The sequence below is a fragment of the Papilio polytes genome, unplaced genomic scaffold (assembly GCF_000836215.1).
Source record: "Papilio polytes unplaced genomic scaffold, Ppol_1.0 DF822067.1, whole genome shotgun sequence".
In the NCBI taxonomy this organism is placed as follows: Eukaryota; Metazoa; Arthropoda; class Insecta; order Lepidoptera; family Papilionidae; genus Papilio; species Papilio polytes.
Window position 1 is genome coordinate 7,626,118 of NW_013527137.1, and position 17,968 is coordinate 7,644,085.

Consider the following 17,968-nt stretch of genomic DNA (forward strand, 5'->3'; position numbering starts at 1 on the left):
ACATTAATTCTTATATTTATGTAACTTAATTTTGTGACATACTTAATTTTTGTTTAAACTACACTTGCAGCTTTACTAAACATTTACCACAGTGTATCTTGAAGGAATCTTACTAATAATACAAATACGAAAGTTTAGATGGATGAATTTTGTAGTTTTGTAGGCGAAGCTGCTGCATAGATCTCGAAATTAGGCATAGACGTAGAGTATAGTCTGGAAGAACATATAGACCACTTACCTTTGTTTTTTTATAATTCCACGCGAATGGAATTGCGGGTAAAGCTACTTCACCATAAAGGTAACCAGAAAAAGACAATAAAATCAATAAAAAATATAACCAACATTTAAAAATACGTCATCTTATCTATAGATAAGATATTAACAAAGGATTTCTGAAGGAGGTAAATCAATAAACTAGCGCACCCGTTGGACATCAGTTTACATTTCCATTGCCGCAACATGTACAGAAACATATAGCTAACTCAGTTATTTTCATAGAGAAGAGAGATGGCATGTTTTATAATATATCTTTAGTGTAAATCCACAGTAAGTAGGGACCTTGTGATGCTTCAATCTGCGCAGAACTAAACTCCAATTGGAATCAATCGATACAAATTGTATACAAAGTTAACTTCTGTAACAAATAAACGCTTACTTGTTACTAAGTAGAGTATGTAAACATAATTTATTTAAATAAGATTAAATAAGTCTTCGCGCTTACAATAGATGTCAAATTCACACCAGTAGACGAAGATCTAGAAATAGATGGATGGATTGCGTGAAAGGAGACATGATCAAGAAGGGAGTGATTACTGAGATGACGGATGATAGCATCTGTAGGACGAAAACCTGTTGCGCTGAAGGGGGTAGGGTGAGGGAAGGGGGGATGATGTACGTCAAATGACAAACACATAAAAACAGTTGCAACTAGCGCCACCTATTAGAAGTTTACTGTTTTCCATTTTTGAACAATGCTAATTACAATTATAATTGTTACTAGCATTGCATTGCATAGCAAAAAAAAAAAATTGAGAAGCCTATGTCTTCTTCCAGGCAGACTATGCCAAATTTCATCGAAATCCGTTAAGCCGTTTAAGCTACAAACCCGAAAATACATCCATACATCTTCCATCCATCTAAACTTTCGCATGTATAATATTAGTATGATTGATACTTTGATATTTTTCAGAAAAGAGAGGGGTTTATAAAAAGGTATGACGTAAAGGAAAGACATAAATAGGTCACGCCACTAGAAAGGCGTAACAAGAAAAATAACACTATCTGTACTATTATAATAAAGCGTAAACATACACTTCTTTGTTGCCTAGGATGTCAGCAATTACAGCATATTTTTGAATAATTCTCTTTTTAATAGAAAGCCCTACACTTACGTCACGCTTTAGGCTATACATTTTCACGCCATTAAACTTAGGGGGTCAACATTATCGGACAAAAACCTTAATGTGGGAAAGAGACCATAAGTTGCTGCCAACATCAAGGAAGCAAGGTTGCCATAGTTTGTCATTTTGTCATGTCACTTTGACATTTGTAATTGATAATTTAACATGTAAACAATATAATAAAATGTTCATAATTTCATGCGAATGAAGTTGCACGAGCTAGTAAATAGAATAAAAATCTTACCTCATTGTCACACCTCAATATAACGTTACTTAGAGAATATCTAAGCATAGAGTATTTTAAGAAACTAAGGCATTGATGATATTTAACGACTTTGATTTTGACAATCCCTTAACGGGAAACACATAAACATAGTTACGATAGAACCAAGGTAAAATTGACTTATTTCATTAAAGAAGTGCTTTTGTATCTCATTTTTCAAGTGACTATAAAACCAACGCTCATACCATTTTCTCGACTATGTTTTATGTTTATGTTGAAATGTCCTAAGTAAGTAAGTAAGTAAGTAAGATAAGTGTGGTGCCGAAGGCCTAGTTTTAGTCCCTTTTCTTTCCATCCTTTTTTTGAGAGGAAAGGATGGGAAGGAAAAGTGGAATTGACAGCGGAGGAGAGGCCCAGGAAGGGGCAATATCCTGTTTGTTTGCGTCTCCTCTTCTGGTAGGCAACGCATCTGCAATTGTGGATGTCTATGGGCAGCGGTCGCTTCGCCATGTCGGCGGATTTAGGTGGCCGCAAGCTCGTTTGCCACCTTATGTTATAAAAAAAACTAAACACATTTGATGTTAATTATTACCGTTATTTAATCATTATTTAAAACATAAGTGATTTTAAAATCTCACCTTAATCTTTGACAAATTCTGGTACAACCATGATTCAATACGAAATTTACCTGTCAAAGAAACAAAAATAAATAAATACCTCATTAACATTTACAAATAATTGCTTTATTTTTAAATTCAAATATTTTACAAGTTCCACCAATCACATTTCTTGTACAAACGTAAATGTCTTGTGGTTACAGCCGTTCCTATTGCATTTACGCGATGAAGTCAAAAATGATGTCATACTTTATGCAACAGTCAACATAAGGATGCGTTTACACTAAAACTCTTCATCATGAACGCCCATTTTTATGTGTGTTAGATCTTAAACATTATGTCCTAACATTATTGACCTCTAAATGCATTTAAATGTACCGACTCTACCTTAAAATGTAAAATAATGTAGACTTTTGTAGTACATTGCGTTTTTACTTACTTTTACTACTAATACGAGAATGTTGATAGGGGCGACCAAAATAATTTGACCTCTACATGCAATATTTAAAAAGTCTACTTCACAATTTGAAGGTGACCCGTGACATGGTCAGTACACCATTGACTTCCGGTTGTCAACCGCGAGTCACAACCACAGAGCTGTCAATTCACGACATCGTTTTAAAAAACGAATTTATTGGTGTAATACAGTACGCAGTTTATCGTCAATCGTCAACCCTACCGTTGCGTCCTTCGAGGAAGGAGATGGACGGATCGTGAGCGCTGTTTGAATCACTTTCGAGTATTTCGGCTCCTACGTATCAGGAGTAACTCAATAAAATGCAATTTTTCATTCGAGACAATTTAGTATACATTAATTACATACGACGATGTACTTGTTCAGACAATATTTAAAAGTAGATTTAAGAAATATATCTAAATCTTGCAGAGTTTAAGTATACAATTAAATTTTGCTAAAAACTGAGTTATGCCTTTATGCGTAGGATACGATTTATTCACGATTCGTTAGTCGCTTCACATCAAATTAAAGGTCCATGACCTTGGATTTGTAAGTAAAAGGTTTGTTGTGAAAACTAAAATATGTTAAACTATACATTTTCACGCTATTAAACTGAGATGGTGAGTAAATTGGGAACATTTTCTCTACGGGAAAGGAACAACAACAATACCAGCAAAGAATAAAAATTATATTAAAGTTGCCATAGTTACTTCAATTCGTAGCAAAGGCCTAATTGTCATTTTGAAATTCGAATTTTGACATAAATTATTTCTTACACAATCTACACAATAAAATAATGTTTTTATATCATGCGTAAGAAGACGCATAGGGACCAGCAGTTAGTCATATAAATTCAAATATTGTCACCGAACCATTCATCAGTGAACAGTCTTTAATAAACATAAATGAACCTTATCTCAAGTCATCAAGGTCGATAATCGTCAAAGCCATGCGGAGTCTTGTGCTACAAAAAAACAACCAAAAAATGACAAGCCGGGCCAAGACTGGCTCTTATCAATTATTCTTTGGCCGGTTTCATGCAAGTGAAATGGTATAATATACAAGCAATTTTAACACTTATTACCTTGGTACAGAGGCTATTTAAAAGTGCATCCGAGAGACCTTGGTGAGGTAAAACAAAAGTGGGGTATGGTAAAAATTATGCGGTTGCTATGCAGCTAAAAGTACGAAATCATTTCGTTTATGTTCAAATCTTATTTTTTATTACTCGATAAAATCAAAAAAATAATTAATTTGGTGGGTTCAGTTTATTAAAAATTAGCTTTCGCCCGAGACTCCGTTCGCGTGGTATTAAAAAAAAAACAAAAATAAGTACCCTATGTGTTGTTCCATACTCTGCTCTACATCTATGCCAAAATTCATTCAGATCCATTCAGCCGTTTAGGCTATAAACTCTAACAAACATCCATCAATCCATCCATCTTTCCATTCATCCATCTACCTAAACTTTCGCATTTATAATATTAGTTAGATTAGACTACCTTTCACCCGCGACTGCGTCCGCGTGGAATTATTGAAAAACAATAGCGAGTAGCCCATGTGTTCTTCCAGATCCAGACTATTCTCTAGGTTTGTGCAAAACTTCTTCAAAATTCGTTCAGCCGTTTAGCTACAAACTCTAACAAACATCCTTCCATGCAAACAATCGCATTTATAATATTAGTATGATTGGCTGTTTTACGGTGTAAGTTGAAACTATGATAAAATTTTAAAATCTAATTCGTAAAGTGCTTTTAACTTAAGGTCATCGCACATTTGACAAGCTTCCAGTGGTATACCCGCAGCGGTTTGCTACCGACATACTTAGATAACCTTGTCTTTAGTACCCTTACCTTTTGTTGCTGGTCTCCACTCGGCTCGGGCGACCCTCCCACCTTAAATTACCTTTACTCAAAATACATTATTTGCTTCATAATCTTTTTTTACTTTTCAAGTATACAGTTATATAATATTAATTCGGTTTTCCATGTGTATCTCTGGCCGTTTTTTTTTCAAATCAGAAACTATATAGTATCTAACAAAGCGAGCAGTTTTTTATGTTATGCTTATTATATTTTATAAATTTCTTAGGTTAATTACGTATATAAAAAAATGAACACATGATTAGTATGTTAAGATACACTACAATGCAGAAAATAAAGAATTGGGGGTCTATCCTGACAACTTGAAAGAAAATATTCGTAACGATAAAATTCATATTATATTTTTACAGCACCCTAATTTTGCGATGACGTGAATACTTTCTAAAATCAATAAGCCTAAGTAATATATTTGATTACCCTTATTGAATGATAAACCCAATCCTTACTCACAAATATGGATACATTTATGATTTCCATCAAGCAATTGACATTACCAACTACAAAGAGTGCCGGTTCTAGCTCAACCAGCGCCCTGGGCGACATTTCTACGACGCCCTCTTTTTTACCAGCGATATTAAGAGTGTTGTTTTAAAGAAATTCGAAGATATGTGGCTCCCCTTTCTATTAAGCGCCCTGGGCGGTCAATCGCGCCCTACTCTATCACCGGCTCCGTCTATGAAACTAGTAAACTAGTTTCAAAATCCGACAGGCTATTTGTATGTGTGTGCATTAGAGGCTGTATGTCTATAGCCCATAGCTGTGTGAAGGCTGCAGACGTAGGCCCTTCGCACACGGAAGCAAAGCCTGAGTTCAACGAACCCGACGCTACCTTCGGTGCAATCTGTCGATGTCCTTTAGGTATGGTCAGAGTGTAAGAGGGGATTAGATTTATTTAACGAGAGTAACGTCTCTTATGGGATGTACTTTGTAAGACGGAGTCAATAAAAATTGATTGACTTCAAAATGGAACCACGATTTTATGACAAATCGTAGTAAAATGAACGCCCTTTGTATCGTAAAAGATTTAGAAATAAGATTATTTTAATGGTGACATATGTATTGGTAAAATGTGTACAGAAAAAGACACAGAAAATACGATGAAATTGACAATGTGTTCTAATTTCAAATAATTTAAATTCTTCCTTTTTTCTAATTGCTACAGACCTAAAAACATGTAAAAACTCCTTGAACACCCTATAAGAGTCAATCTGTTCTGTAGATTGTTAAAATTAGCAGTATTAAATATGTAGATACGGTTATCATTAATCGTAACCACGGATATAGTTCTATTTTTAAAAAGAAAAAGTGGGACATAAAAACAATGTGTGCTATCAAAAATTTAAAACCAGATAACAGCAATATAACAACATATTTAGAAGTTATATCATTTTAGGTTAGTTGATTTCGTTTGTTAACTATAGACATACCCATGCGTAAATGTTTATAGTGCAGCGTATATTTTCATAAATAAAATTTCAAGGTCACCTATTCATTTATTTTGAGGTTATGAGCCACTGATTCAACATGTTGAGTGACTGGAGATATCTAGGTTTTATGTCTGCAGGCCAAATAGCAAGAAAAATACACTAGGAAATGTGCCTAAGACAAGCTGTATGAAATCCTAGTTCACTCTGTGTTGCTGTTAATTGTAATTAAAAGGAAAAACCGCTTCAGCTCCGCTCATGAATTCAAAAGCTCTAACTAGAGCTCCAACTTTACAAGTCGACGCATTGAGGATACGGCAGTGAACTCTCTCTCAGTCATTCACATACACGCGTCTTTCTCTAACACACTGAATGCCGAAAACGCTTTGAAATTGGATTTGAACGTAATTTGCTCTCAAAGTTGTACGTTCCTGTATTTGAAATGCAAGTTGTACGAGAAGCAGAATTAGATCTGAAATTCTTGTACATTGAAATCTCTTGTTAAAACACATACAAGTATTAGTAATACAAACCGAATATACTAAAGGCAGTTTCTGGTTTTTTTTTTCACAACTTTGACTAGACTATCGCACAACTGTTTTGTCGCGCTTTGATTCCTATAAGCTTATATGGAGGTGCGTATACTACTCGATTTTTAATTGTGCAACTAAACAGTCGAATGAGCTGCGAAACAATCGACAATCGCACAACTGTTCTGCGATAGTTTAGTCAAAGGTGTGGCCGGTCTAAAGATACAAACACACTGCAACAAATATCAATGCGACTATCATTCTTTGTTTATATTCTCTTAGTTATCCACTTTTTATTAGACTACGTACTAAAACTTTTACATCATAAAACGGGTTTGTTATGTTTTTGGAGAAGGGATTTTTTAATAGGTTTATCCCAAGACTTCCTTTGCGTGGAGTTAAAAGAAACTTAGTAACTAAGCAGCTTGTGTTCTTACAGACTATGTTCTACTTTGTTCTTAAGGCTGTTTTGGAGTACCAAACATGTATCAAAAATTTCACATTTAATACGATATTTGTATTAACGTCTTCAAAAATGAATATCAAATAAAATCTGTGTAACTTAATAGACAAAAAGTCACTAAATTTTGAAGCCGAAAAAACAAATACAATCATTTATTTATGACAAAATTAATTGCATAGCAAAAAACAAATGAGATTTAAAAAAACGACGACAGTTCCGAATTTTTTTTTACCGCGTCGTCAACGGATGTAGGTGTCAGGAGGACAGCGTATCTGGCAATGGTACAAAAATGTCTGAACCGAGCCAACGATTTACACTCTTTAAATTAGAGATTTAAGTGCCACTCCCTCTACCTTACAAGCAAAAGATTTATACATTCAATTTTAAGAGGTTATCATTATCACTAATGGATAGTATTAGGAGCTCAGGATCGACATAGATTACATTTCTAGAATAAAATCCAACCTTGGGAACAACAAATGACAGCACAAAATTTATTAACAATGTAACTTTTATATATTTAATTACTAGTTATCGCCCACGACCCCCTCCGTTTGTAATTTAAAAAAAAACAAAAGTGAGTAGCTTATGTGTTATTCCTGACTATCCTCTACATCTATACCAAATTTCATCATAATCCGTTCAGCCGTTTAGGCTACAAACACTAACAAAGATCCATCCATCCATCTAAACTTTCGCATTTATAATAGTAAGAATAAAACTTTAAAAAAGTTTTAATTCTTCCACATAGTTTACACGACGTATTTGTATTCACAAGTAATATAAATAACGTTTTCATTTCATATTTTTATATGTTTAAAATTAGGAGTAAAAGTGATGATTCTCCAAATTATGTTGCGTAGAATTGATCATGGGTAAAGTCTTAGCATAGGTCAGTATTCTAGAAATAGTTTCTATTTCCGTAGCGCAGGTCATTTAGCTGGGCGTGCCGCTGCAAGAATTTCAGCAAAAAGTTTTTATTACGCCAAATAGCCGGTATAATCTGTGGCACATTTCTCTTTGAAGATTGCACAAACATGACATTGATTAGAGGCAAGACTTGTACGCTCCCGCTAAATTCCATTCTAATTCATTACTTTTTTGTGTAACTCTGTATTAATTTAAAAAAAAATGGAATAATTAAATAATAACTAGCTTTTGCCCGCGACTCCGTTCGCTTGGAAATATGAAAAACAAAAGCGAGTAGATCTTGTGTTCTTCCAATCTATCCTCTAGGTCTATATTAAATTTCGTCGAGATCCGTTCAGCAGTTTAGGCAACAAACTAACAAACATCCATCCATCTAAACTTTCACATTCATGATATTTAGTATTAGTAAGATTAGTAAGATATAATGTATATTGATTGTTTCTTAATTTTAATAGCGTTTTTATTAAAACTACGATGTTTGTTAACTTATTTTTCTATTGTTTTGTTTTTGACATTACGATAAAATCGTTTGAATGTAATGTAGGATTTTTTAAAGGAGATGAGCCGAATAACAGCCAGGATCAAAACTCTTCAGAACTTACAACTTGCCCAGACTAATAATCAGTTCCACTTTTGTTTTTATGCGTCCAACTAGAAAAGATTTTTTAATGTGTTTATAATGGGTCGTCTGTTCTGGGAAGCTATTTGGAATAAGTCCAGTTTTTTATTTAGTGCTTACATCAATAAATTTAATTAATAAAATCTATCTAATTGCACGACTCTTCTTATCCCCGTTTTGTATTTTGGAATTTCACTGTTAATTCCACACTCAGATTTGTGCAAGTTACAACGTTGCCTTACAACTAATACTATTATAATAAAGCGTAAAAACACATTTCTTTGTTGCCTATGATGTCAGCAATTTCAGCGTATTTTTAAAAATTATTTTTTTTAATAAAAAGCCCTACTCTTACGTCACGCTTTAGGATATATATTTTCACGCCATTAAACTTAGGGGGTGATTTTTTGGATAAAAACCCTAATGTGGGAAAGAGACCATAAGTTGTTGCCAACATCAACAAAACAAGAATGTCAAGGTTGTCATGTCATGTCATTTTGACATTTGCTATTGGTAATTTGACAAATGTAAACAATAAAATAAAATTTTCATAATTTCATGCGGATGAAGCCGGACGGGAACAGCTAGTCGTTAAATAGTATGTTTACACTAAGGGCATCCTTACATTGTGAGTGTTGCAAGTATTTTTCATCTCTATCTATTTTGAATCTCGAATAAAATAGGTTGTTCTTACTGTTATGTTTTTTGTTACAAAAATGTAAGCCCCAATTATCTTGTAGTACATCGTCCTTGACGACTTCAATATCTCGAACCGTGACGAATGACGTACGTTGCGACCGATAGTAGGGGGTCATCGATCGATTGACATCGGAAAATCTAGATATCTAGACATTTAGAAATCTGGGATTAGCACTTCGAATAGCTCCATGATACCTCATGCTTGACGTCATTTGATAACGATTTATAACAAACGATCGACAAACATTATGAAAATGAGAAAGTACAAGTAAAAATATTACCAAAACATACGAGGACTAGCTATTGCCTGCGACTTTGTCTACGCAATATTAAGATAAAAGGTAGTCTATAACATGCCCGTCTATGTCAGTTACCCTTAAGTGAAAGTCCGGTCGAAGACGGCCTAGACGTTTCGGATTTTACCCGGAACAAACGCGGCTTGCGGACAGACAGACAGACAGACAGGCAAAAAAAATTATAAATTTGATTTTCGTTATCAGCAACGTAAATACATCATCTTCCCGAAATCTGGAAATTTTCTTTTGATATTATAAACGGACACTCCAATTTTATTAAATAGATATAGATATCTTTAACAAAACTTTTATGCTGTTTTAAAACGTATTCATGTTCTGAATAAAAACAAACAAATCGTACTAAAAACGAAAGCGTCATCGTCGTGTTAAAAGTAACGCCCTTTAATTAAAAAAAACGCTAGACGTAGACAAAAAGAGCAACAAAAGTTCCCTCCAAAAATTGACGTCTATCAAAAATAAAATGGGATTTCTCGAGCGCCCATTGGTTTGCTGTCTCTATAGCAGGGGTCCGGCAGGTAGATAGAACAGATTATAAAAAAATATACGTTGTCTATGACGGGGATCTAGGATAGAGTAAATGGAACCGGTCCATAGTAAAGGGTCGTTTTTTTCTATTTCTCTAATAGATCAACGACGGCCTACGATTGGGTGGCGGCTAATTTTTTATTCAGTCCAACTCACGTTCAGGTAGGGCCCTGAGAATTTATTTGTTTTGAACCACATAACTTGTTTGACCAAGTATGTGGGATCGATGTTATGTATAAAATTATATTATGTATGGATGGGTTATGGAATAAGAGGTTAGAGTCAGGTTTATTTGGTAAAATTGATCTCAGAAGTAAGATTTTTATTTACGAGCATATCGAATAAAATACTTTCTATCAGCGGGAAACTCAAGGTATTTTGAAATAAGAATGTGGTAATCAGTATATTGTAGTAAATAGAAAAATCAAAATTTGCTTGAAAACATCAATCTTTTCCTCGATCTGTCTAAACCTGTTAAGGAAGTGCCATTAAAAAGTCAGGAATTGCTTGGATTAGTGCTTTAAACGTCAATATATTTTCGTAATATTTCTTAATACGGAGATTTAATTTTATAAATATCATTTCAAAAATATATCTTACTAACTCTCCCTATTTTTTTTTCTCAACTTAATGTGGTGTGCATTTTTAAATTATATTTTACTAGCTGTTCCCTGCGATTTCAACCGCATAAAATTATGAAAATTTTATTTTATTGTTTACATTTGTCACATTATCAATTACAAATGTCAAAATGACATGACATGATGACACCTTGCATGACATGACAACCTTGCTTCCTTGATGTTGGCAGCAATTTATGGTCTGTTTCTCACATTTGGAATTTTACCCAATATATTTACCTCCTAAGTTTAACGGCCTGAAAATATGTAGCCTAAAGCGTGACGTAAGTGTAGGGCTTTTTATTAAAAAAAGAACTATTCAATAATTTGCTGTGATTTCTGATATCTTAGGCAACAAAAAAGGGTGTGTTTACGCTTTATTATAATAATATAGATTTATTAGCAAACAGCGTGGATTCCTAGTATTAGATATGCTTGTTCTTTACTTGACATCATAAACTGCAGCGAAATGTACTGTTCATACAATATCACTACGCCAGATAAATACAACGGACGTAAATGTCATTTATTTTAACCTCGAACAATACTGCATTCATGTTATAAAATTAATAACTACTCTATAAACAATACAAAGGAAATTGAACTGTAAACCTATTGTAACAGGATTTATAATTGAATGTACAGGTAATCCGAAGGTAACTGTGCCAAGTCTTCATTCAGGAGTCACGGCAGCAGCAGCGAACTGGAGTTCAATGACCTGCTATGGAAATGTTCATTACGTCATGTTTAGCCTAGACTATAACCTAGCTAACATCTAGATTTATATTCTGTGCACAGTTTAAATTTTGTAGCTATGTCTACAATGTGTCATAAAGAATGGATATTATTTTATCTCGTGCGTTTATTTAAGAATATACTAGATGTTGTCATTAATTTAAAATTAATTGAGCCTTTAAATCTATTACTAAGGGTTTCCCTTAGTGCCCCAGGAACCAGGAATACAATTCCTCACGGAAAGAATCTAAAGTGGAGAACTTTTTAAGTTATAGTTACTTAATCTTTCTTGTCTATGCCGATCATGTCAAAGATTCGACAACTATTATCGTCTATAGACGATCATAGTCTTTGTCTTACAATGCTGACAACATTCAAAAATTATCAAAAAAATCACCTCAATTCGCGAGACTCGTCGGCGCCCCAGTGCCAGTGAGATATGCAAACGATATTATATCTTATCATATCCGCGGTCCGACTAGCTCACTGTCCTCGATCATCGCCTCGTGTATACTCAAGGAGATATTAGGTTATGTAACTCGTGTTAGAAATTATTGTTTTGAAAATCCAAACAATTATGTCCATAGACAAGAAAATTTAAACTGATGGTTTGTAGCTGTAAAAATAAAATAAACGTTGTTTATGGTCAGTAGAGTTTATTTATGAATAAACATTTATGGGTCATTTTATAACGACTTTTAAAAACCTTTATTTTATTAATTTTATACGCGTGAGATTTTACCAAAGATGTGATTTATAATTTTCTATTGATTCCTAATTATATGTATAGTTTCTTTAGCGGCATTTTTATCTTAATATCACAACACCAATTATGACAATATTCGACATTTATATTGTATTTAATTAGTTCTTATCTACAGAATTGTTTGTGTAAATGACTATATTATGTTGCTGTGCCCATCCCATTAGAATCGTCATACGTCGTCAGTGTTTTCATTAATTTTAATAGCACAGTCGGCGAAATCAAAGAACATTAGTAAAAACATTCTTGGAGTTATCATAAGTGATAAAATTAGACATCTTTTTGTACGAATTCTTCTCACATACTCTAAGCGTGCGCACTTTGACTAAACTATCGAAGAACTGATTAGTTTCGCTTTTGTTCCTTTGAGCTTATATGGTACGCACACTGCTCCATTTCCAGTCGTCACTAAACAGTTGAATTGGACGCGAAACAATCGACAATCGCACAACGGTTGTGCGATAGTTTAGTCCAAGGTGTGCGCCCGCTCATAAGCTTTTATGTCTTCTTCAACTTAACCGCTGAAAAGATTTTGATGAAACTTGTGGATGTGCTGACGGTCTGTTTTTTAACATAAAATATTTTTTTACAATTGGACATTTAATAGAATCATAACAATACTAGCTTTTGCTCGCGATTCCGTTCGCTCGAAATAAAAAAAACAAAAGTAACTAGCCTATGTGTTCATCAGACTATGCTCTACATCTATTTCAAAAATCGAGATAAATTCAGTTATTCAGCGCAAACTCTAACAAACATCCATCTATACTTTCGTATTTATGATATTAGTTGGATTATTAAGTATTCAAGGCCTTTTTATCTAGAAAGCGATAACTGTAAACGAATATTTTCAAAATGATAACGAAATATGAAATATGTCACATCATTTATTAAGTAGTATCCCAGATATTTCATTTTTTATAAAGAATATCTCGGTGACAGTTCTGACGGTTCCACAGTCTGTGCCAAGTGCCAATATGCTGGTGTTTCAATTTTCAACTGTCACATTCAGCCACATTGTGTGACATGAAATTTGATTTGAAAATGTACACATTAATTAAAAAAGTTACTGAAAACCAGTTTTACGATCGTAAATGACAATGAAACTAAAGGATCGTCAGTCCAACACCAGAGGTAATAAACCAATGGCACAATATTTAAGGTACATCACTAAATACAAAATGAATTACGACTTGTATCAATAAAAGTCTGAAGCAGTACATTTAAATATTTTTGACGACGTTTTCTTTACTAACTGTTGCGCTGACCCTACGGGAGTAGGATAAGTCGAAAGATGATGATTTTCTATTACTAATGATATAAAGAGAGATCTTTGTTTGTTTGATTTTATGGTAATCAATAGGCTCAAACACTATTGGTCCGATTTTAAAAAAATTTCACCTTTAGAAAGATAATTTTTGTGAGTAACATAGGCTATATTTTTTTAAGTTTTTATGTTTAATTTCATGCGGACGGAGTCGCGGGCAAAAATTAATCATTAAAAAATGGTACGTTGGCTCGTAAAGGTTCACTACCCCTGTCATACACAGTAGGCAATAGGCTCTTTGAAATTTCTTTTATCATGTGAATTTCGAGAGAAAGGTGTCTGTATAGACTAAACTGAGTATACTGCCATTCGATTACTCTATACATGACATTTTATTGACAAGAATACTGGCATTATAAAAACAAAACACACAGACGAATTGAATACCTCCTTCTTTTGGGAAGTCGGTCAAAAAAACCATACTTCCACGCTGCTGGCCGTTAAATAAACTGAGTTACAACACGATCCAGCTAGCTACGTGCATGACTCACTGAACCCTGGACATCGTACGGAGACGGTTTTTTTATCGTCTGGCCGGGGACACAAAAAAATAACGTTGATACGATGCCCTAATGTTTGCTCGCTCAATGTGTGCGAATACGCACTACTTGTACGGTGACCATATCACTCGTTATTGTGAGACTTGTCAGTTTTAGCGGTTGTAGTCGTTATAAATATAAATAAAGTTCTCTTTGTAACACAACTAGTTTTTGCCCGCAACGTCGCCCCGTGGATATATAAAAAAAACAAAAGCAAAGCCTATATGTTCTTTCAGACAATGTTGTACATCTATGCCAAATTTCATCAAGATCCGTTTAGCAGTTTAGGCTACAAACTCTAACAAACATCCATCCATCTAAACTTTCGAATTTATTGTATTAGTATGAAAAGTATGAAGCATGATGGTATGATTAGTCATCTAGAACAGCATTAATGACAATGTAGAGACGATCTAACTAGAGCTATACTAAACAGATAGCCAATACTGGTTATACGCTTTTTTTTGTTTTGACACATCAATTTAAAAACATTTTATGTACTTAGATTTTACAATGATTATAGATTTTCATCTTATAATAATAGTAATTATTGATATTATTAAACATTTCTTTAATAGTGCTTACAGCATGGTCACCGTAGCGTGGTTACGTGTTGGCATCGTGAGCGTCGTCGGCCGGCTTGGGGACACAGCACTTGAATATTTTAATTATTACATCTTTGTTTCCTAACGCATTGAGTAATTCAATCACATGTAATACACAAAACTAACTGCCACTCAGAGTCAATAGAACGTCACTAACCGCCTGTTAAGTGACCATTTAATGACAGATATGGTATTACGTTTGCCTCTTCTGAACTATTTCTATTATAATATTTACTCATATAAAACTTACATACGACTTTCTTCTGCTCGCCTATTTGCGAAATTATAAAAAAAATCTACTAGTTAATATTTTTTTAATAAGAAAAGGAGGACAATTAAAAAAGTAACGAATATAGTCTTTTAATCACTGAAAGCTTCCTAAAGGCAATTTTTTAAATAGTTCGAGTTTTTCAGTTTATTCGCCACGTAAAAAATGCAAAAGTTACGTTTTATAATATTAGTAAAGTAAATATGAATACATGTTTATACTTCTTTTATAGTTAAAGGGTTGGCAGAGTTGATTAGAGTTGATTCGAAACATTATACGAATACCACAGCTATCTGTGCTTGTAAACGGGAGTTTTCACTGGCGAAATACCTATACAGAAAAGTTTTGTTGTCTCTATTTTTTCGGATAGAATGAAAGAGATGGCAATACGATTTTGTACAGCTAAATAATGGTAATTATCATTAAGTGATTCTTAGTAAATAAATATTCCAACGTATTGCATTACGTTTGTACTGGAATTTAAAATTTCCTAACAACGGTTTCCCAACGCGTACTAACGAAGCAGGCCAGACTTCAAGGCGTCTATACCTATTGCATACAAGCATGTGTCACCGTACAATAGTGTATTACGACAATGTATAAACTTACTAGACAGGCTTATCAACTGATTAATTGTAAGCATCGATTGGCAACTTAATCTGACAATTCTTGTCTTAAACTGTATAAAATAACTCGTTAGATTATGAACTGATAGTGTGTATTGTGTTAAAAATGATATTAAAAATATTTGGATGCTTTCTTTAAATCATTTGCTGCCTTATTAACTGACGCATTTCCACACTTGACGGTGACGAGATATGTGACGTGTTAGCCTTTATCCTATTGTAATAGGGTCTGCAATCGTGTGGCAGTTGTACAATATGAATCGTGTATCATCAAGACAAACGTTTTAAGTATTCTAAGCAAGATTATTCGGATCATAAAACTACTTTTGAATTACCATATTAAGTTGTGGGGCCATTTTTATTTAAATCAATGTCTTGTTCACACGTCCATTTAATGCCCGCAGTAACGCTATGACAAGAAAGATAGAACGTATCTTCATACTACACTTAGGGTGAGTTGCACCATATCGCCGGTTACCGTTAAAGTTAAAATTATTTGTGACGGTAATATTTGGAATAACCTTAAAATTTACTAAGTGTGAGTTACATTAACTAACTATAAACCTTAACCAGCACATTCCCGATGGTTACGTCTACGGATGTTCATGATATTCGCTACACCAGTTTTGCGCAGGTCAAAATGACGTCATATTTGACACTAATCATAACCGCCCGATTTTGGGCGGTTATAGTTAGCGTTACGGTTAGTGTCTGTTCGGTAGTGTCAACTGTCACAAGCTCTTATCTTCAAAAGTACAAATAATGGAAAAAGTAATGGAAAAAGAAAATCTCTACTATGATCCTATACGTAATCCAGAAGAATAAAGTCTTGCGTGCTCGGAAATAATGGATTTCCAAGATGGAACTCGAAATTTGGCCAAACATTCAGTTTGGACAAATTTCGAGTGTCTAAGGCCATAGCAACAGCGCTTGTCCCTTTTCTCTTATTTAAAAAAAATGTCCTCCATAAATGGACAATTTATAATATGCATTAACAGGACAATTTATAATATGGAAAATAAATAAGATGCATTTATATTTGTATAATTTTATTGCTTCATTTTTGGCGCTACATATTTGAGTAGTAAAGTAATTACAGTTTCAATAATGGCCCAAACTAGTTTATTTTCACAAGAGTTTTCCATTTTTTCCATCTCCGTGGGCAAAAATTTATGTCACTATAAAATACCATGCGTATGATACATAAATATAATCGGCGAAACATGAATTTCCAAACATTTTAATTTACGTAAATGTCATTTTTGACACCAACTTGACACTTTAGTGACATTCAGGTTTAAATGTTTCCATTGTAAAAACGAAAAACACATAAAACCTCTGTGAAAATATGTTTTTGCACTTGTAACCCTATTAACTATAACTATAACTTTTACGATAACCGGCGATATGATGCAACCCACCCTTATATTTTAAATGCGAAAGTTTAGATGGATGTTTGTTAGAGTTTGTAGCCTAAACTGCTGAATAGATCTGGATGAAATTAAGCATGAATATAGAACATAGTCTGGAAGAACACATAGGCTACTTAGTTTTTTTTTTAATTATAGTAGTAGTTGCCAGTGTTAGTGTTTGTAGCCTAAACTGCTGAACGTTAACAGTGGTAGAGCCCGCTTTAACATCTTCGCACGAATGGGCCGGCTCGCCCGGTGTAATATCACGACGACACAGAAAACAGGCGTGAGTGTGGAGCCGGAGGCCTAATTTTAGTCCCTTTCCCTTTCCACCCTTTCCTTAAGAGGAAAGGATGGGAAAGAAAAGTGGATTTGACGGTGGAGGAGACGCAAAGGAAGGGGAAATGTACTCTTTATGTGCGTCTCCTGATCCGTCAATTAAGGGTAGGCAACGCATCTGCAATTGCGGATGTTTATGGGCAGCGGTCGCTTTCCATTTCGGTGGATTCAGGTGGCCGCTTGCTCGTTTGCCATCTTGTATTATAAAAAAAGTTTACGTTCTATCATGCGATGTACATGACTCATAGAGTATCCCACTCGTTGAATTTAACATAAATATTTTAAAAGCTAAATATAAATGTGTTCCGGATGCTATCTGTAACATTATATACATTTATTAGTTACTTCTACTCATTAAATAAATTAATTTAATATGTCAATGACCTTAATCGGTTTTAATCTGATTTATTATAATATCATTTTTTAATCAAAGTTACAGTAATTAAAATTATTTTAATAATTGTTACAAACATTAGAGATCCATGCACTCCAGGGGTACTAGTAGGGGATCAGACTGTCAACTTAAGAAAATTGTACTAGCTAGTGCCCGCGACTACGTCTGTGCTGTAAATGAATTTGAAATAACTAATATAAGATAATGTTTCTGCTAGTTTTTTATATAAGAGAAGGGGGCAAACGAACACAGA